Source organism: Cyprinus carpio, unplaced genomic scaffold (assembly GCF_018340385.1).
Source record: "Cyprinus carpio isolate SPL01 unplaced genomic scaffold, ASM1834038v1 S000006629, whole genome shotgun sequence".
Classification (NCBI taxonomy): Eukaryota; Metazoa; Chordata; class Actinopteri; order Cypriniformes; family Cyprinidae; genus Cyprinus; species Cyprinus carpio.
Window position 1 is genome coordinate 122,288 of NW_024879261.1, and position 22,252 is coordinate 144,539.

Consider the following 22,252-nt stretch of genomic DNA (forward strand, 5'->3'; position numbering starts at 1 on the left):
ATAATAAAATTGGTGTCTTATCTCCATCCTGCCACCAGAGGTCACTCGTACAATGACCAACAAACACATTAGGCTACAAAAAAAAAAAAACTAACAAAAAAAAAAAAAAAAAAAAAAAAACTATCTATGTGCAAATTATGTGTACAAATTTTGTTTGTTTTTTTTTTCTTCTACGTGGTTTCCTCAAAAAAAGTACATCCGTCTCCTTGTTTTCATTTCCTGTCTAATCTCTCTCCTATATGTTGCTGGCTCATTAATATTCAACATATGATTACCATACTGTGCAGAAATGCAAATTTAAAAGGTACTAGCATCTATAAAATTCATGATATCTTTGGTCTAAATGTTGCTAGTAAATAAAAAAATAAGTACTAGTTCTATTTTTTCTTAACAAGAAGATATAATTAAATACTAGTCACTATTGGAATAATACTAGTATCTAACAAATAAGAACTAAGTAACTAAGTAACTTTAAAAAATAAACAATAACATAAAGAAAAAACACAATAATACAGTTAATAAGAACTAGTAGCTAATGTATAAGTACTAGCACTTAATGGAAAAGATAAAAAAGATTAAAAAAATAAGTACTAGTAGAATGAAAATAGATACTAGTACGGTTTGTAGATTAAATGTTAAAATGGCTTTCCATAATCGTTCTCGTTCAGTCCCATGCACTGATTCGTATTTTGTTCGTCGAAATAAGCGCGTAATTCCATTGGTGTTATTTTCTGTCATCAGATGGATTATAAGCAGCAGCAAATAACATTCGAGTGTGGGTTATGGAGGGAGGCAGTTTTCACTGGTTAGATCGTTTGAACGAATACGTTCCCTTTACTGAACGAGACTCGTGGATTACTGAACGATCGATTTGTAGATTACAATTCGCGAACGATCTGGATTTGAAGTAATTGGACATTTTTTCGATAATAAGGATCTGGCCGACTAAATGAGAAGGAGCATGTCGGTCGTTAGTAATGTTGAATGATCTGTTTTGTTCTCAGTTAAGGAGTAAAACTCTCTCACTAGAGCTTCTTAGTAGATTTGTAGATGAGTTTTTAACGAATCGGAAACTCGCACTGAAAAGGCCTCTGGATGAATCAGTGAGCGAATCTAAATGAATCTTCTTAGTGAGTCGATTCAACTGATTCGAATCACTGGTATGAATCAAAACCTCATCCACTAGCGTAGAAAAGCAACCTGATCTTGACATGAAATGTCTGCAATGACGCATCTCACTCAGGAACGAATAATTTGTTTGTAATTGTAATTAGTTAACATGTATAAGCCATTTGTTTTGACTTCAGTATTTCAACCAGTGTGTCAGGTCTGGAGATGGACTCAAGCTTTCACCAGCATCCAGTATCACCCCAAGACACCCCACATTACATCTGATTCCTCTTATTGGCTCATAGTCGGGGGGGGGGGATGCAAGAAAACGTCAGCTCGACCCAGTTATTCTGTTTTTTTCCCTTTTATATTTGCATACATTGGAAAGCTGCTTCATACCAGATCTGATTAAAAGGGAGAAGAAAAAATCATATAGCCCTGGGCCTGCTTCGTCGTATAGATAAACTACATTTGCTTCAAATCTTTATGTATGTCTGCAGGTTGTCAGCACCCAGATAAGGAAGATCTGTCACTCTCTCCACGTTCAGCAGTGACAAGGACAGATATTAGGAGACTGAATCAGATCATCTCAGGGCTGTTATATTCTGCCTATAGAAAGCACTTCCCCGTTCCTGGGGCTTTATATTGCTTAATCCTCACATCCCCCACAAGCCCATGCCTGGAGGCAATAGCTAAATACGATTTCAAAGCTACTGCAGATGATGAATTAAGTTTCAAGCGAGGAGAGATTTTAAAGGTAAGAGGCATTTATTACTGCTGCATTCTTCATTTCCTGTCCTGTCTTTCTGTATAAACCAGCTATGAGGAACTTGATGTCTACAGAAAATATCTAGTTTATCTATTTGTCCGTTCCAATTACTGGTTTTATACCAGACTTTAAATTTTTAGTATTAACTTTAAATCAGTGTCAGAAATATATAGCATTGATTTTATAATGTCTGGATGTGCAGTGATGACAAGTCAGTTTTATTTGTGTCACTTTTTCACAGTACACATTGTTTTCAGTGCAGCTTTACAGAAAATCCTGATGTCAGTGTTTATGATATTTTAATATCTTAAATCTTTATGCCTTACAGTACCATTTAGCAGATTAGAACTATACAATAATATAGATTTAAGTACATAGCAGTTGGGATTGTGAAACAATTGGATGTCATGTAACCTTGTTTATATCTGCTTTAAACTGAACAAATGTTAAATAATTTGAAATGAAGGTTTTTTTTGTGTTAGCTTTGAGGCCATAAAATATTTTATTTAGGCTCTGATATTTTTACAGCTTGATAAGTTATGCCTTACAAAAAAGTGTAAATAGCACATAGTTCATTATATTTCATTGGTTGCCGGGGAAAGTACAACACCCCCCCCTCCCCCAATAAGGCACGGAATGGACTTGATGTAATTTTAGTGCGGCTCCAGAGTGATTTGTCACGTGACATTTAGGTTCAGGATGATTGGCTGGAAACATGGCACCTGTGAGCAAAGATGGAGTTTTTTGTGCCTATTTAGTGTTTTATTTTGAGACATTTTTATCCTTAAAAAACACATGTATAGAACAACTTCCATTAATATAGTATAAGAATGCTTTCTCTCTGATATTATAACAGACCTCCTCTTACCTGCAAGTAGCATATGTTAAAATTTTGGGTTCCAGTAAGATTTCTTTTTTTTTTTTATTTTTAATAAATTAATACTTTTATTCATTAAGACTGCATTAAAGTGATGAAAAGTGACAGTGTTCTTTTGAACTTTTAATTATCAAAGAATCCTGAAGACATTATGACAGTTTCTAGTTTCCACAAAAATATAAAATAGCACATATTAAGCCATTTCATCTCTGATAATAATAAGAAAATTCTATTTAAGCCCCAAATCAGCATATAAGAAGTGATTTATGAAAGATCTGGACACGGGTGACACGGGGGGCTGGAGTAACAGCTGTTAAGAAAAAAAATGTCAGCTTAGTCATCATAGAAGTAATAGCTATTTAATATCTTGAAATATATTAAATGAAAAAAAAAATAAACAGTTATTTTAAAAAAAAAAAAAATACAATAAAATATTTTACAATATTCCTATTTTACTGTATTTTTGATTGAATAAATTGTAGCTATGGTGAGCACATCTTTTTGGAGACATTAAAAAACTCATCTTGCAATCTGAAACCAAGGTCAGGATCACCCTAGAAACTCAAGACTCCCCCCAATCAGCCCAACCCCTGAAGGGTTCATCTCCATCCAAAAGATTTTGGACTGATTCAGGACCCACGCTTGCCATCCTGCAGTAAATTTAATTTAGGTCATGGATCAGCTATTTCTTATTTGGCCCCCTGGACCTTTCAAACTCCAGTCAGCAAAAATGCAAGGCTTCAAAGCTGCACATCATTCTCAATGTTCTAGATCAATTTTTTAAAAATCTAGGTCAGCAGCGTACATAAGTACTCTATCGGTGCTTCCTTTCTGCATTTAATCTACCAACTTGAATATGATCGCGCCACTGCCCTGTCACCCCCCATTTTACTTCAAGTTTTGTTTAAGTATTTGGCATGCAAATGAAGGGATAGGGATACTGGGCCAAGGTTTTAAACTCCAGCAAGAGGGTCAATGAAGGACCATCTCTCAAAGAAACCCTTTGATCTAAGAGGTCATGAAATGCATATTTTAAAGATCATCTTCTAAATCTGAATTTTATTAGAGCCTCTAAAAAACTAAGAAAAACTCTTGGCAAAATTTGTTTGTTCATTTGTGGGGATTACTCTCTCAGAGACACTACCACTTTTCTTTATCATATGTCATAATTGCAATTTAATATTACATCATATTAAAAAAATTGCAGGAGTGTAAAAAGAGAGGGATGTCAGACCTTTGTCTCTGGTTGTTGCCTATTCTGCATTGACTTTACCCCATTCAGAAAGTAGAAGCTCAGGAGTGTTGGGTCTTAGTATTTTTTCCTTCCCAGTGCCTACACAAGATAATTTCAAATCCTGGGACAGACCAAAAGCAATATGGGATTTGATAGTATCTCAGGATTTCAAAGCTTTTTATTTTTCTGAGCAATTTATGGGAAATACAATCCCAATTCCTCCAAGGCAAAATACTATATTTTCATACCAGCAGAGTTGTAAATTTGCAGTCTCAGCTTTGCAAACTTGTAAGGAATAATTGATCACAGGGAGACCAAGGCACATTGAATTATTAAAAAATAATGCACACGCAACAGACGTCAAGGAGGTCAGCCAGACATAAAATGGGGTGGATAACCAAGGGGAGGTAACTGTTTCCACGACAGAAGAGGTCACCTCGGGTGTGCATTATTTTTAAATAATTAAACGGTCCATCATCACATTATTAATTTATGTTTTTAATTTTATAGCAATATGTCCTAGATTTTTATATCCTTAAACACATGTATAGACCTACTTTACTTGTATGCATTTTTTGTTTCTTATAAATAGGGTCCTAAAGAAGACCTCTACAACATTTTATAAAACTTACGTAAGATCATGATTATAATTAGCCCATTAATTCACTGAAATAAGTATGCCATAGTGATACGAAAAGGTTGTTTGAATAAGTGGTATTTTATATGTAATAAATTTACAATATTATGTTACCAAACTTACATAGTTGAAGTAACAGAATTGGAAACCTGAATCATGTCGAGAGGAATGTCCACATTTTGCTGTTCTCTATGAGTTGTGACAAACTGAGAAATCATTTTCATTGAAAAGAGAGAATAACAGCCTAAACCATATCCCATGGGATAAACAGCATTTGCTTCTAATATGTTGAGAAATATCTCCAAGCCCCAAGACTCTGTTAGATTGGCCTAGAAAAATCCTGGCTAATTACTGTATCAGATAGCTCCCGACTGTAGAATAGGATTTGATCTTCCCTCGCTTGGGTTCTGTTTTTTGAACCTCTGACTCCCCCTCCAGGGAACTTGTCTTTTTTTCAGGGTCCTCGGGTGTTGTGATTTTGGTGCGTCCCCCACACTTCCCCCCCCGAGGGCGCAGCGTTAAAAGTTTTTTCTGGATGGTGTCTGACATATTTGCATATTTTTTTCGCCCTACTTTTCCCCGAGTTTCATGGAGGGATGTTGATTTTTGCACTCATAGGAGCTGCATCAAAGAACGTGTCACCTGCAAAATAAAGGATTCACTCCCGGCTCACATATATCCCTCCATCTCTTCCTATCCTTCAAATCTGTATTTTTATTTTCTGTTCCTCTCCGCGGCCCCGCGGCAGTGAAAAACAAATCCAGCGCCCACCATTTTGAATAATTTCGGCACTGGTATGCAGGGCATCCGCGATCCCATTGTTACTTGAGCTACTCCGTCGCAATGAAAGCAGTTAGCTCAAAAGGGCAAAATATATAATCATGGGTGCAAACAAAAAATAAGTGGTCCCCCGCAGGTCAGCATGCGCGATCAAATTAAAAAAATATTGTGCTATATATAAATAGTTTCCTGACAGCGCATTTTAGTTCGTACCGACGTGTTTGAAAGCTGTTATACACAAAAGTACTATTTAAATCAACAAACTGTACTAATATTAAGATTTCTTATTCAAACTGAACGTCATAAATCTAGGCTTATCCCATGCCATTTTTTCAAAGCCTCAATGAAAAACTGTAACATTAATTCAATGACGCTTATCAATCAGCAGCAGCGCTAAATCCGGAAGCGCGTATACTTACTTGCCGTCAACCTGCCAGAAGTTTTGAAAATGATGAAATTTTTTAATTTTTTTATTTTTTAGATGAGTTTGATTTTATTTATCCAATTTTAATAATCTAAAGCGCTTACAATTGGGAATACATAAAGCTAGGGTATTTTCTTAAAAGAGGCAAACAAAGAAAGTAGTAGTAAATATCAGCATTTTATTTTTTAAAGTTTGTTTATAAAATAATTGTATTTGTATTTAATACCAGGCCTACCTTTTATTTTTATTAATATTATCACACATTATTATTTAGTTTATTATTTTATTTAAAAAAAAAAACTAATAAATTAAAGTGCAATAAGATTATAACTATTATATTATAATTTTCCAAAACACTTTTAAATCCTGGGACAGACATAAAGCAATGATGGGATTTTGATAGTATCTCAGGATTTTAAGCCATTTTTTTACTGACATTTTAAACTCTGGCAATTTATGGAAGCTACAGTGCCAAGGCAAAAGTAAATCTATATTTTACCAGCAGAGTTGTGAATTTTGCAGTCTCAACTGAATGTGTAGGGAATAACTGATGACAGACCACTGAATTCTTAAAAAATAATGCCCACCTCTGACAAAATGAACTGTCCCTGTCGGTTAGCGCAGCACATACACAACCACCATCTTACCTCACTCCTCCTCTGTAATAATTCCCTGCTGAGGTGATGTGGGTGCACACAGACAGGCCATTAGCATACTGGTTAGGGGATATGCCAGTATCAAATTTTTCATGTTGCGATTAATTTGCTAATGCTTTATATATATAAATACCTGAACATTTAAAAACAATAAAGCAATACACACACACCACACACACACAAAAATGTATAGTTAAAAAGTTTACACACAGATTAAAGTGCAAAAGAATTATAAAGTACCAATAGGTATTACTTTACAATAAGATATCATTAGTTAACGATAATTAATATGCATTAACATTCACAATAGCTATATTTGCTACAGAAGTTTATTAATCTTTGTTAAAAAAAAAAAAAAAAAAAAAAACAACAATCATGTTAACTCATTAAATAACAGTTGCAACTTTTGATTTTAACGTGTGGTTATTAAAAATATTGGAATTATCCCAAGATTAATGAATATTAAGAAGTTTTTTTTTTTTTTTTTTTGTTTTCCACTCCCATTGGCAGTTTATTGGTTAACTAATGAATTAACTAATGAAGCCCTAATTGTAAAGTGTGAACAAACAATAAAGAATCAAAACACTTTCAAACAATAGCTAGGGCATTTTGTAGTAGGGCCTTCTGCTATCAGAGTGAATTGTGCTTTCATTCAAGCACATCTCACATTCCGCTCCGCCATGGAGCTTCTTATCTGTGCTAGTTTACATCAGATTGCACATGCATCTGTGACCTCAGCATATAGTGGTTGTTGTGCATATTGTGACCAGTTGATGGGAAACGTTTTTTTTTAAAATGCATTCAAAATTCTGCATAATTTATAATAAATAACTATTTCTCGATATTTTGAAGTGCCCAAGATAACAATATTTCGTGCATGTTCAATTATCGCGATATATCGCATTACCGACCCCATACCTGCACATGTCTAATACTGGTTTCACATACACGCAGACATATCCACTTCATCTTCAACAATGATCCACGCTGCACATAACCACACACACACACACATTTTGAAGTTGTCCTTTGTATTCTTTTGGTTTTGTTTCCTGTTGTAAATACTTACCCATGTTCAATGTTTGTTTGCATCCGTGTAGCGGTATTTCGCGTTGCTCTCCTTGGACGACGCACCTTCATTCATTCCATTGAAGAAAAGTGAAGCCGCCATTCTCCCAATAGCGCGTGGCCATATTGCGCTGATTCGGGACCAGAGTCTGCGCAGTAGCAAACTCCGGACCAGAGTCTGAGCATGTACAGAGCGAAGTGGAGCACACTCCCCCAGAGTCAATCAAAAACACATGCCCCTGACCCTTTTTTTTAAATAAGCCTGACTGGTCCAAATTTTTGTCTGCTGCTTTTTCATAAAAGAGGCTTGCGTTAAAAAAAAATAAGGTAAATACAACTCCAATCTCTTCCTGAAGATCCCGAAAAAGTCTGTTGGAGCCTCAGTTGCCAATCATGACGTCACACTCATTTTTATAGCATCACATAACTATCTAAAACCAAACTTATTTTAAAAAAACGAACATCCTAACTTACATCAGTGCGATAAAATCTACATCAGATGACATAAACCCTGTTTGAAAACAAAATATTTGAAGTGAAATTTAATTATTTAGTTTGTCCCATGTCCCATTAGATTACATGGGTGTGCTATTGTAAATATGTACATACCCTTTATACTTGCCTCTTTATTTGGTCAACGTGATGGTTTTACTTTTGAGGACTAGTGTGGCACACTTGTGCCAGAGTTACGGAAGCCGACTAGTCCATTGTTTGTCCTAAAAGGGAAATAAGAAATGTTGCGTTGTTGTTTGTTCTTTTTGTATATATTCATTTATTTTAAAGTGTGAATACATGTGAACATTGAAACCATTATACATGCCTCTTTATGTGCTATTGTAAATATGTACATACCCTTTATACTTGCCTCTTTATATTGGTCACTAGTTTAATCTTGAGGAATTTATGGAGTCAGGCTTGGGCTATAAAAGAATAATAGCCCCAAAAAAAACCAGTATTTGCATTGGTCAGTTTACCTGGCGAAAAAAAGCCCAAAAACCAGCGAGCAACTGGGTGCTGTGTGGTCTGTGAGCAATTCCCTACAAAGTTTTTGCGTGTATATATGTTAATTAATCGGTTTTTGTTCTTTTGTACAATGTTTTCTTTCTAACTTTGTATATAGCTTTGGTCGTTTTTTTCTACTGGGACTGTTTCACCTCGAGCACTGTAAAATCACTTTTCACTAAACATCTCTGCGAGTATTGCCATCATTTTTTGGTCTTTTTTTAGGCGTTTTATTTTGAGACCTTTCCAGGTTTTTTGTCCTAAAAAAAAAAAAAAATGTGAATAGAACTCCATCCCATCCATTCCTGCCCGCCGCCAGAGTTCTGAACTGAACAGTGTAGTTCAAATACTTCTTTGAAGTGGTTTAGTGAAAGCTTCGTAAGAATTATGACACTATTGGCTTCCCCCTATGGCCTTCGCATTCCATGACAAAGCAACGACCAGACAGGAAAGAAATCAGGAATGCTACCTTGGAGCGCTCGGTAGGGAATCTTCTGCAGTTGCATCTCGCATCCTGTGTAGAATGCCACTTGTAGAAGAAAGCCGCCACATCCAGTTGGTTTCCCCTGCATATGAAGCAGGCATAGTCATGGGGACTGGCCAGAGGCAGATTGAGGGTTGGATGCCGGCGTGAGAGAGAGCACGGAGAGTGTTGACCCAGCTCCTTTGCAGAAGGTCAGCAGGAAGCGGGGGAGACCGGGGTTGATCCATAGGATCAGGTCGTTTTAAAGGTCTTCTGTCACAAACCAGGGTAGAGACGGGAGCGTTAGTAAAATAACAGAGTTTAGTGAAAACAGTCTTAATTCAGAGTGAATGGCAGGTAAGAATGATGCCAGTGGCAACAGTCCAGAGAGACTTCCAGATATTGGATATTGGATCGTGGATTCAGAGTATGGAGTTGGGATCCTGGAGACTGGGGAGACAACAAGGGAAAAACCACAAGAGGATCATCAGAGTTTCTGGAGGTAAAATAGAAAACAGGTTAGCACACAAGAGACTGGTGCTGTTTAGTGTCATGAACACCAGTAAACCGGACACCAAGTATTGAAGTGCAGGGTGGCTTTATAATTGAGACAGATTAGTCCTCAAATATAATTCACGCTTTGAAAAAACCATCGATTCACCACATGCGTAAACAATTTTCACCATGCATGAAACCTAATTCACGTACCACACAAAAAAAATTCACCGTGCCGTGCCAACAAAAAAAAAATATATATATCACAAAACAGCAATTCACCATGCGCAAAAATAAAATTATATATTCATAAAATACATTTCAACAAATGCAAAACACAATTCGTAGTATACAACTGTGCACCAAAAACCTTTGAATGTTTAAAATGTACGCGTGTCCGAATGTACAAATCGTCATTTACTACGAATCCACTTGGATTTGTGTGTGTGTGGTTTTTTGAGACTTTCCTGGCAGAGCTCTCTGCCCACGTGGGTCTGTCGGTACTCTTTAGCCAATCAGTGCGAGCTTACCCATTCAACCATCATATCATAAGCCACTGAGAGTGGCATTCAGAAGCTTGCAGGCAATCGGGGAGACGTCAAGAGAGAAGCCCATAGAAGCCCTGGCGTTACATTTTAAAATACTATACAAAATAATTAATCAGAATACTTCCTCCTGCTCACTCACGCAGCAAAGAAACTCCCCGCTCAAGCTCGCCGTCTCTGCAAGATTAACATGGCAGTTTGCACGCAAACAGCTACGAGAAGATTTACATCTGGCAGACAGGTTGCTGACGTCATCAAAGCTTAGTTTTTGAGTCTGCGCGTCAGAAACGGAGGAAAGTTCTAAAAAATCGCTAAATAAATGGGCTTCACTTGTCTCCCATTGAGTTTCAATTGGGTCGCTGTGTCCATTTCTTTTACTGTTTCTGGTCATGGATTACTGATGTAAAGGCTTAATTTCCGGTTCTAATTAATCCATATTGCGCAAAAGGGGCGCAGAATCGTGCTCCTTGAATGCACTCTCAGTGGCTTATGATATGATTGGTTGACTGGTAAGCCTCGCCATTTCTGATTGGCTAAAGAGTACGACAGACCCACGTGGGAAGAGAGCTCTGCCAGGAAAGTCTCAAAATCACACACACACACAAATCCGAGTGGATTTCGTAGTAAATGACGATTTGTACATTCAGACACTCTACTTTTTAAACATTCAAGGTTTGGTGCACAGTTGTATATTACGAATTGTGTTTTGCATTTGTGTAAATGTATTTTATGGAATATATAATTTTATTTTGCGCATGTGAATTGCTTTTGACGTTAATATAGTCAAGCTATATTTTTTTGGTGTGTGTACGTGAATTAGGTTTTTCATGCATGTGAAATTGTTTACGCATGTGTGAATCGAGGTTTTTTTGCGTGAATTATATTTGAGACTAATCTGTCCTCCATAGCTTTGTCATACTGGGAAGGATAACTGGATGCAGGTGAAGGTGATCAGTACTCTGACGATTGGGAACAGGTGATGGTGATGATGGAGGGTGGCTGTGACGGTGATGTATCCCTGTCACATACAGTCTTTATGCTGTTTTTTTACTGCATTCTCTGGTGCTTGTTGTAATTATTTTAGTAAATAATAAGTAATAATGTGATATTCACATGACTCTAATATGTTTAGTAATATGTTTTAAATATATCAGTAAATTCATTTCTTTATAATGACAACAGCATAAACAGTGTAAATAGCGACAGGATTTTCATTTTTGGATAATTATTCCTTTAATAAACAGTTCATAGACACTTTATTATCCAGGCTGAACTCTTCTGTTTGTAGTGCAAGTCTGCAGTGCTTTGACATAAGCCATAGAAACAATGTATTTTCAGTATTTTTAGCATCACTCTCACTGACATCCAAAAGTGCCTCTGGCACAAGGCAGAATGCCACCTAAAAGGTCTCTCTCTGCTTCCAGTCTTGAGAATTTGCAGTTGTGCTTGAGACGTGACTAGAAATTCTTCTGTCTGTAAACTATAACTGCACCTATATTCTTTTTTATAGTTTTGCACTTGCAGCCAAAACACCTGGTTGATAAAATTATATTGGAGACTATCAAGAAAGCAAAATGCAAGGTGTGCAATTTTTAGGGTTTCAGTATAAATTAGCATTTAAGAAAAGGTTGGGTTTCATTGGACTCTTCTGGCATATTACCTTCGCTAGCCCACGATTCACTGATTCAGTGCTTGAGAGGCAGGCATTTGGGTTGACATCACTGATGTCTTAACTTCACGATGCCTAATACTGCCCACACACTCTATGACCTTCAAGGTCATCAGATTGCTGTTCTTTTCACACTACAACAACTGTCTCTGCTGATCTCATTTCTAGTCAAGACACATTTCACACTGCAGGACCCTTGGATTGCAGACAGGTCTAGATATTTAACCGCCTGCTAACTATCTATAGTTTCTTTCTTTGAAAATTTCACACATGGTGATATGCATAACATAGACACATGCATTTAAAGCACTTGATGACTGGCTTTGGTGACACATCTTTCCATCTGTTGCATTCATTTAACTACAGTTAAGATCTTGTCTTTGAACCTCCATGACTCACAAGAACACAGACTGCATTTAACACATCCTCTACAGCCTTCTGTAGATGCGTGTCTGGAGCGTGTCAGCCTGTGATGAGCTGTTTGGCCTTCAGGGGATGCTTGGACTTGTAATATCATGACTGATGCCATATTTACAAAGGAAGTAAAAAAATGCAACACACAGATTCATCAAAAATGCATCAAACATTAATCAGCCCTTTTCAGTGTGGAAAAATTTTTTGATTGAAATCTCCACTAATATAGTCATGTTGAGTTTTAACCTAGTCTCAGCTGCTGAAGGTGATTACATTCTTTCCAACCATAGCAGCTCTCCATTGCCCCTGAACACAACAATAATCTGTTTATTACAAATATGAAGCTAAGTCGGCCCGCTGGAAAGGTACATGCCAGACATGTGTTTAAAACTTTTGGATTTAGTGGACATTATTAGCCTAATAGGGTTTGCCTGTATTGTTTCGTTTGAGTAGGCTACTATGATTATCACTTAATAAGAAGTTACAAGATATTGAAAAATCTCACCCCCTGCCTCTATGCTTCATTTTCCATTTTTGTCTCATGAGCAATTATGCTTCATTTGTCTTTCAAAAGTGCTTTAGGCACATTGGACCATATTTCCTAGAAAAATTGTAATGGCCTACATTAGCCAGATTGGGTGTGCAGTGTGACCAAAACCTTATAAGATGTAACAGTGTAAGTAATGTTATATTACAGTCTCATTCAAAAGTTTGGGGTCAGTAAGATATAGTCTACTATGTATTTATATGCTTATATATATTAAAGGATGCATTAAATTAAATGCATTGAATTTTATAACAGTTTTGCTTTATTTTTGGTTAAATAAATGCAGCTTTGGTGAGCATAAGAGGCCTCCTTTAAAAATATTAAAAACATCTTATTTGACCCCAAATATGTTAACGTAGTGTTTTTGGGGGAAATTCTGTAAAATTACCCATTATAAAAATAAATAGCCATGTAGTGATGTGATTTAGATTTTTTTTAAAAGGGGGTCATGACATGGGTTTTTTTTGTAGTATTTTATTATTATGGTCCCCTAGGTACCGGTGGCAATTATAGTATTACTATAGTTTTTTTTTTTTTTTTTTTTTTTTTTTTAACTTTTAAAATGTAGTGAATTATGACATTTTCCCACCCTGTTATGTGACTCATCCTTGTGATTCAAACAGTCTTCTGTTTTTGGGTTGTTTCCCCCTTTAAGAGTTCAGTGTTAACACCCATTGTTATGATTCAGCTAACGACAGTGCCTATGGATAATTATTAACACCCCCAGCCAGAACATTTGTGGATTGAGCATAAACTGTTTAGTACGCGGGTGATGCATCCCTCGAAGCCAGCGATCGGCTCTCTTGCAAGTGATAAAAACCTTATATGTTTGAGCGGCATTCTGCGTGGCATGCTGTAATTTTCCTGTACACAGACCCACTGCGCTGTCCGCTCGACTGACAAACTGTATGTGAGTGCGCCGGCGCGACAGGACGATACCGAATTGAGCGTAGTTGTCTTGTGCTGGCAGGTGAGGTCATATGCAAATGGTTTGGAACGTCATGGAACTCTGGATCGCACCGTGGACGGTCAACTTACTTAACGATCTGTGGGATCCAGAACGAGCTGTATTTAGAGTGCTTGATTAAATAAATGGCTTATTTATAACTAATGGGAAGAGACGCTCTTAGCAAGCTATGAAACTTGTGGCATGACGTTTTTAATGGTACAAAGACCTCTTTATATTCCGCAAAGGATCAAGGGCAAATTTGGTTTCCTCGGATTTTCATGGCCCCCGTTTAACACATTTAAATCTCATTGAATTGTATTTTTCATTTTCAATTTAAGTAACAAAAACATAACAGCTTTATGCTATACTTGAGATAAAAAAGTACTCACTCATTCAAAAAATAAAATGCAAATTTGTAAGGAAACAAACTGATTCAGACTTTAATTTCTGAAGAATAAGTCACGCTAGAAGCCCGTATGATGCTGAGATAACATAGAATGAACACATTTGCAAAGGACATGGAGTACATGCCCCGACCGCACGTATTTGTTTTTGCCGATATTAATCAAGCCCAGTATGAGCTGTCCCGATATATCGGTATCATCGAATGATGGTGCCATTATTATTATTTTTTTACAGAAATAATAACACAGGTTACATGCTTCTGAATGGTTTAATTACTTAGTTTGTCCAGCAGAGTGTGCTCCATTGTTTGCCTACTGGCGACCCAGGTCAGTGGAGTGTAAAGAATGCACAAATGAGCTCATACTTTCACCCGAGTCCGCTTCTTTCAGATTAACATCCACCCCCTAACCCCCTGCACCTATATTTTAGATCGTCACATTACAATTAGGGCTGCAAGATTTAAATCTTATTTTTTATATCGATAACGATATCCACCTTTTCTTAATTCTAATTAAAAATAAACATCATCATGATATTGGCCGGAGGGCTCGTTATTTACTCCTGAAAAACGTGTTTTTCATTTGGCATTTGCATTATCTTGGATTGCTAACAAGTCCCTTCACTAGTGTTCATGCCAAAACAAACAGCTTTTTGCTCTCCTTTAAGGATACACTTTCTTCCCTGTGTTTTTATTTAATTTGTGCAATCTGGCAACCCTGTACACACTCACTGATGGCGTAACAAGGGCTGTATTGATATGAAAACCTGTGCTGGCGTTTAGCGATCTCTCAACAGCGATATTCTGCTAACATGAACGTGGTCATACCGCCATGTGTGTGTTTTTTCACAAGCCATTTGGAGTTTGTGTTTACCCCAAATGTGCCATGATCAAAACTTTCAACCGATTTTTCATAATGGACTCTCTTGTGATTGAGGAATACATGCACTTTTTCCCCCCCTTTTGGCAATTACAATGGAAAAATGTATCATAAATTCGGAATTGTTGGATTTTATATTAATAATTTCTAAACCGTTAGTACCAGGTCGTTGTTGCAAAAGGGCATGGCACTAGTCAGTTTTCAAGGGTATTACTATCTTTGAGCATAATATTAACTGTGCGATCTGAGTGGCTTTTTATCATTTGCGAACAAACTGTCACTTAGAAAATCTAATTTGAATAACAGATTACAAAGCACTAACCAAAACCATGGACTTTTGTAAAATTATCATAGTTTTGGTTTAAATGAAGTCAGTGTATAGTCCGGGCGGGTGGTTAAAGGACCCATGAAACTCTTATGTGAATTCGCTGCCTGAAAAAAAAGTCTAACGTGCGTTGGGACTTGTTTTAGCTGTTCATTCAGCATGAATCTTTGCTGGTCAAAAGCTGGCCAGCATGCTGGTTTTTGAGAGGGTTTTTTGACCATCTCCTCAGCAGTTCAGGCTGGTCTTAGCGGTCAAGATAGCTGGGAGACAATGCTAAAACCAGCTTGATCAAGCTGGGAGCCCATCTACTTCCCACTTTAACCAGCTTCGTTTTAGGCTGGTTTTAGCAGTTTTTTTTTTTTTTTTTTTGTTGCGGGATTAGAAGTCTATTTGTATTTTGTGGTGCTGCATTTGATCGCGTACGGTTACAGCAGAATAGAAAAACAAAAAAACCCCATTACTATCAATGATGTTTGTCTACACTGGAGGCAGTAAACTGATGCCAAATCGTTTCTATTATGAAGGCATAGTGCTTACACAAAGTTTTCAAATGATTTTTGCAACAGTTCACTTTGTTGTGTCCTTGTTGATCGGTGCAGAAGAAACAGTGTCAGCATAGTTGGATCAGTACGGTCAGTAACATAGAAGAATTGTAAAGTTAGTATCTGTCTGGTGTCCACTAGACGCAGTGAGGTGGTTGCTTGCGTCTTTGTTAAATGGTGATTTAATGCTATGTGTGTCACCCAAGTGGAGAGATTCAACTCAATGCTAAAGTAAATACACATACAATAGTCCCCATCTTTTATTCTCACAATGAGCTTATTATATTCGTTTGGCTACATTTAGTGAGTGCCCTGTGATTTTCCGTGATTCAGAAAAACTAGATGGAAATCCATGGAATTCCAGTCATAAAAAATTTTAAGTTAAGGTATAACGTTGTAATTTCATGGAAGTTGTCTCAATTTTTGATGAATAAATAACAAAACAGGTCCGCTTATAGACGGTGTCTGTGAATATTAAGGCCTAAGCCCAGTTCTATGTTATACCCCTTCACCCCACTATGCTCCTCTGCTTACTACACTTCCCCTTGTTACCTTGAAACAGAGTGTCAGGGGGTTGGGGTTGAAAATATTCCCCTAAGAATGGGTACACCACTACTATCTGTCCACACCGTAATCAGACGTCGAACAGCTCCCTACAATACACACACCTATACCGATGTTCTGGTGTGCATAGAGACTTTAATTACAGTTCTAACATTAATGCAGCTACGGACCAACACCACACCAAACAAACACACACACACATCAGATATGTACAGCTCACACATCAGGAGCAAACAAAACTTGTCAACACTTGCCCACGACTTTTGTAACAACAGTTTAAATACTGAATCACTAGGATTTATTTTCCAGCAACGAGAGGATAAAAATCGTTGTTGCTGAAGTAAAATCACTGTAAAAAGAGAAACACACAGATGTGCATACACGCAACTTCATCTCTCTCTCTCTTTCTCTCTCTCTCTCAAATTGGCAATGTTTGACGAAAAGGGTTTAGCGATTTCTAATTATTGGGGGTATAGGCCCCTTCTCAATGTCTATGGTGGTTATTACCCTCATTAGACATGAAAAATATGTTGTGGCACTATCGTGCAGTCTGTAATGATATGACATTAGCAAACTTTAGCAATTTTTTGCAAACATTTCTTTGAGTAATATGACTGTAAATTGTGAACTCACGATTTGAATGTAACCATAATACAAATGATACTTTTCGTTAAAATCTTTCTATTAATGCCAAAAATGGCTTACATTTATGTTCTTTGTTGTTTGCTCTTTGTTTGTTTGCTCATGTTGCCGCTGTTATTGGTTTATGCTTGAGATAAATTCATATACCCCTTCATTTGAAGTGTGTGCGGTACCAAAAAATCTTAGTTTGAAGGGCTATTGGTCTTCACCCTTACCCCTACCGCTCCTCAACCAAAAAATGAATCGAATCGAGACAGGGGGAAGGGACTAAGGGGTAGAATTGGGATTGGGCCTTAACTGCGATTCAAATACGAATGTTCTGCATGTTCATTTGATTTACCAGAAAATACACAACACAGTGTTTGTGTGAAAAATATGATGCATGTATTTTAGTTTATTCATTTCAGATGTTTACATTTGAAAAAAGCTAGGTCCTGCATAAACCTGTCCCTGCTTGTACTACACAGTACCTTGTTTAATTCTTAATTCAGGTTATATAATGTATTGTTCTCTTTGTGTTATTTAATTTATTTATAATAAGTGAAATTAAGTTTACTGTTAAGTGCACTGATGTCAGACTCATTTTGAATAATACAGTTATTGTTAAATTGGTTCCAATAAAAAACCCCCTGCATTCCCTCCATAGGCCTAGGTTTGTCACTCATCATTATAACGTGTTTGCTCCACCACCATTTGAGTTTCTTCATTGCAATTAATCTATATACAGTACCAGGGTAAAAGAGTTTGGACACACAAATGGGGAAGATGTGTGTCCATACTTTTGACTATATGTTCCTATAGTATAGCCCTGCAATAAGCATATTCAGCCGATATATCGTTATTGGTCTTTTGGTGCTCCCTAATATCAGTTATCAGGCCCCCCAAAAAAACCCCTATCAGTCGGGCTATATTTATATAGTCTGTCTCTGTTTGGCATGCATTCTCTGTTGCTTGCTTGTTTATAATCTTGTTCTAGCCGGAATAATTAATAATGTGGCTGTTAAATGAGCTAATTTATTTAGTAAGATATTGTGTTTGGTTCCATTTTAGGTGATAATGAATTATCTTCTATTCTTCAGACACATAAGACCATTCCACAAATTACCACTTTTGATTGTGATTTAAAATTGATTGTGAATTAAAATTGAAAGCATATTTAAAATTTAAACAATACAAAGTACTTGCACACATGGTTCCAAGTTCTTCAAGTTTAATTTATATTTACCAACAAGATAATCCTGGTCTGTCAAATTTGAGCAGGTGGTAGAGAAGAAAAAAAACGGGCAGGACCGAAACTCTATCTTTTTCTAATGTTTTCTTCCAATTTTCCAAAGCAATTGACAACTGGTTGTAAAAAAAGCTGGAAGAGCAAATTCTATCTTCCACATGAGCAAGGGATTGTGTGCTTGAGAAACTAATATTTAAATTCCACCTGACATGCCTTACCTTGCCTAACACGACACAAACTGTGAGAAAAAACATAACTGAATCCTGCAAGTTATTCTGTACTAATGCACAGCATGACTATAAATAGCTAATAGTTTATAAACTTGTGTTGAATGACGTTTACTAAAAAAAAAAAAAAATTGTTACTTGTTTTGACAAGTTTGAATTAAGGTATCTGGTTTTCCTACTTTATTACCTACCATCAAGTACAAAAACAATTATATAAATATAAAAAGAAGTGTTTGTATAAGTGTTGCAATTATAAGTAAATCCCATTGAAAAAATGAGATTACAAATGTAATGCAGTGGAGACTCTTGTTTGTGTGGTGTGAGTGTGTGTGTGTGTGTGTCTGTTGTGTGTGTGTGGTGTCAGTCTGAATTGTCTTCTGTTTTTATGGACAGAGCTTGTCAATGTTAAGAGCAAGCTGGTTGACAGATGGGTCAGAGGCGTTGCGCTCTCTTTCTCTCTCTGCATGAGTTTTGTCAACAACACCTCCAGGTTTAGCTGTGTTTTTAATACCGGGGCATGTACATGACAGCAACAACGCAGAAGTTTTCAGTTCACTGAGAGTCAATAACATGAACAACAGCAACCTGGTGGTGATTTTTATGCAAATGCAGCAAGTAAAACAATAGGAATAAGACTGCACATGTGAGCCGTTGTCCTTTAAAAATGAACTGTATAGTGGTGTGTAGGTGTGTGTACGTTGTAGAAGTTAATGTATCTTATAAAGGTGAACCTGTGTCCATATGGTTTGTGATCTTTGTCCATATTAGGGGTTGCTCTGATGATCAGGATTTTTGAGGCCGATCGCTGATCACAGAAAAGCAGTATCTGCCGATACGCTCCACTGATACTGATCTTTTTTTAAAAGCCTTCTTCTTTTTTGTTTTTATCATGTAGAAAATATTTATAGTGTGATTATTATCAAGATTTTTAAGTTAGACTTTTATTCAAGGCCTGAATTTCATTTTTGAAAATGAATCCCTTTAGGAGGACTCTTGTGAGAGGGGATGTTTTATTTTGAGAGAGTCGGAGGGGGGGCATTTTTAGAAATTTTCGAAAAATATATATCTCACACTACAAGGTGCTGGCACTATTAATTCGATAGTCATCCAAAAAGTTTAGTTTATTCACTAATTAAATCAAAAAGGGAAAAACTTGGAAGTATATGCATTCAATACACACAGATGATATTTCAACTGTTTATTTCTTTTAATTTGATCGCTTAAGACCAATACAAAAGGGAAAATCCCAAATTCAGTATCTCAGAAAATTAGAATATTACTTAAGACCAATACAAAGAAAGGATTTTTAGAATCTTGGCCAAATCTGTGAAAGTATGAACATGAAAAAAGTATGAGCATGTACAGCACTCAATACTTAGTTGGGGATCCTTTGCCTGAATTACGCAGCATTGCAGCGTGGCATGGAGTCGATCAGTCTGTGGCACTGCTCAGGTGTTATGAGAGCCCAGGTTGCTCTTAATAGTGGCCTCTAGCCTTCTGCATTCGTGGGCTATGGCATATCGCATCTTCCCCTTCACAATACCCCATAGATTTCTATGGGTTGGACAACTGTCAGATCAGCAGTCTTCCCCCCAGCGGTTAGTGTAGCCTAAACTTTAAAGAACTAGACTGAGAGAGACCATTTTAAAGAGGCCTTTGCAGGTGTTTTGGAGTTAATTAGCTGATTAAAACAGTGGACCACACAAGCGAACCTTTTCACATTATTCAAATTTTCTGAGATACTGAATTTGGGATTTTCCTTAGTTGTCAGTTATAATCATCAAAATTAAAAGAAATAAACATTTGAAATATATCAGTCTGTGTGTAATGAATGAATATAATATACTAGTTTCACTTTTTGAATGGAATTAGAGAAATAAATCAATTTTGCTGATATTCTAATGTATGACCAATAGCTTACACAAGCCTGATTTCGTGAGCTGTATGTGAGGCAGCCTTTTACCCCAGGTTCACACATACTCCGTTTACAGTGCGTATGTAGCCCATGCAGTCCATGTAAGCGGTGCAGAAGCAGCACTGACTGTGCTTTCACACAGGAGTCTGCAACTGATCTGTGGCTGTTTACCACACACACAACATTTATCTATTATTTTGATTTCAAATCCAAACATTGTTACTGAAAGTGCTTTTTCAGCATTGTGATTCTTTTTTTACACAGTCCAGTAATACAATCTTTCATAGACGTGTTTAAACGCAGTAAATATAAAAACCTGCATAATTAGATGTTTTTATTTTAGATTTATATATTAAGTTATCAAACAAGTGGCAAAATCTTTAAACTACTTTCACTGTGGGAAACAGCTCTACTGCCTTTTTCTTTTTGCATTTGAATCTTTATTACAAGAAGCGTCTCGCGGTTCATAAAGAACTTGTTTTACCTCCAGTGTCCTCAATTTACCTTGTTTATCCTAAAAGTGCTCTTTTCCTTTAAACCTAGCCAAAAGCCATAGCCTATGTGTTGACTGTAAAGAAACACAGTAGGGATTGGTCAAATGCATTTTATGAGTATAATTACTACTAAATTTTAAATTATCCAATCCAATATTTCATATTTATCACAAACAATCGCTGTGAAAGTAGGCATGGGCGGATTACTGAGTTTCAAGTATACGTGATTTGAAATGTCGCGGTTTCACATCCACTAATATTTTTCATTATACCGTTCCTCTTGGTACTGGCTGTTTCCATATCTCCTCCAAGACTGAAGGTAGAAGGAATCCATCAGGCTGGGTGGTATGAGGAAGTAGTATTTATCCCCTCCTCCTGTTGGTGCAGGCAAGTGGTCAGTCACGTGGCCATTAGGATATGGCCAGAACTTAAGACCGAATTGCACTTCATTCAGTGTTCCTTTCCTGTCACAGGTGCACTGGCCAGCGTCACCACAGCTTTCAAGATTATACTCAGAAAAACGCAGATGGCCTTGAATGGATAGGCTCACATGCCGCAGTACCACACACACCAAAATATAAGCCAGGGCCTTGATTGCGATATTTCAGTTGTTCACTATACCATTTTATTACTAATGTTTTTCGTTTTAGTTTTGCTCTAGTTTTGTATTTTTTTCCAGTTTATTGGAAAGGTTCATGTAGCGTGCTATTAATATTACAGACTAAATCCTTTTCATGAACGGCTAAAAATAATGATCCAGGGAAGTTTCTGAATATGGTTGATTGACACAAGTGACCATGTCAATGGTAACAAAAATTTTGCCTTATTAACATGGGCAGAATTTTTATTTAATTTTATCATGTTGGAACCTAATTAGGTCATATTTTTACTCATGGCCAACTGCCGCCATCAGTATCTAAAGTGTTTGAGTATTTTGCATGGTTTGAATCTTGTTCCCACGTTCTGTCTGGTGCTGTGTGCTTTCTGCCTAGCAACAGTGCTTGCGTGGGGAAAGAAGGCTGCTGCTATATGATTTCCGCTGAATAGGGATTTAGTGGGTTGACGGATTGGGACGGCTGACATCTAGAACCACAAAACTGGTTAGAAAGCAAATTTCAAATGCATCACTGCTATATTATTATTATTATTTTCTTGAACAAAGCTCTGATTCTGTGTTTTATGTTTAATGCCAGTTTTCATCCAACCACTGCAAGGGGTTTTACTGGAAAGACACAAAATTGGGGCAAATTTTGCATATGCAAATTCTTCACTGAGCCCACATAGAGATTTCCTAAAACTCAGATTGCTTTCTATTCACCAAGATGACAAGAGGGGGGGAAAAGCATAAAACAGTACTTTTCTCTCTGTTTGTGTTACTGCATAAAAAAAACAA

The 22,252-nt window shown here is 36.8% G+C and overlaps 1 pseudogene; it reads left to right on the forward strand.

The window, feature by feature from the left end:
* The first annotated feature begins 1,786 nt into the window (after nt 1–1,786).
* The window catches only part of LOC109094968, a 27,890-nt pseudogene continuing 7,424 nt past the window's right edge, over nt 1,787–22,252 (forward strand).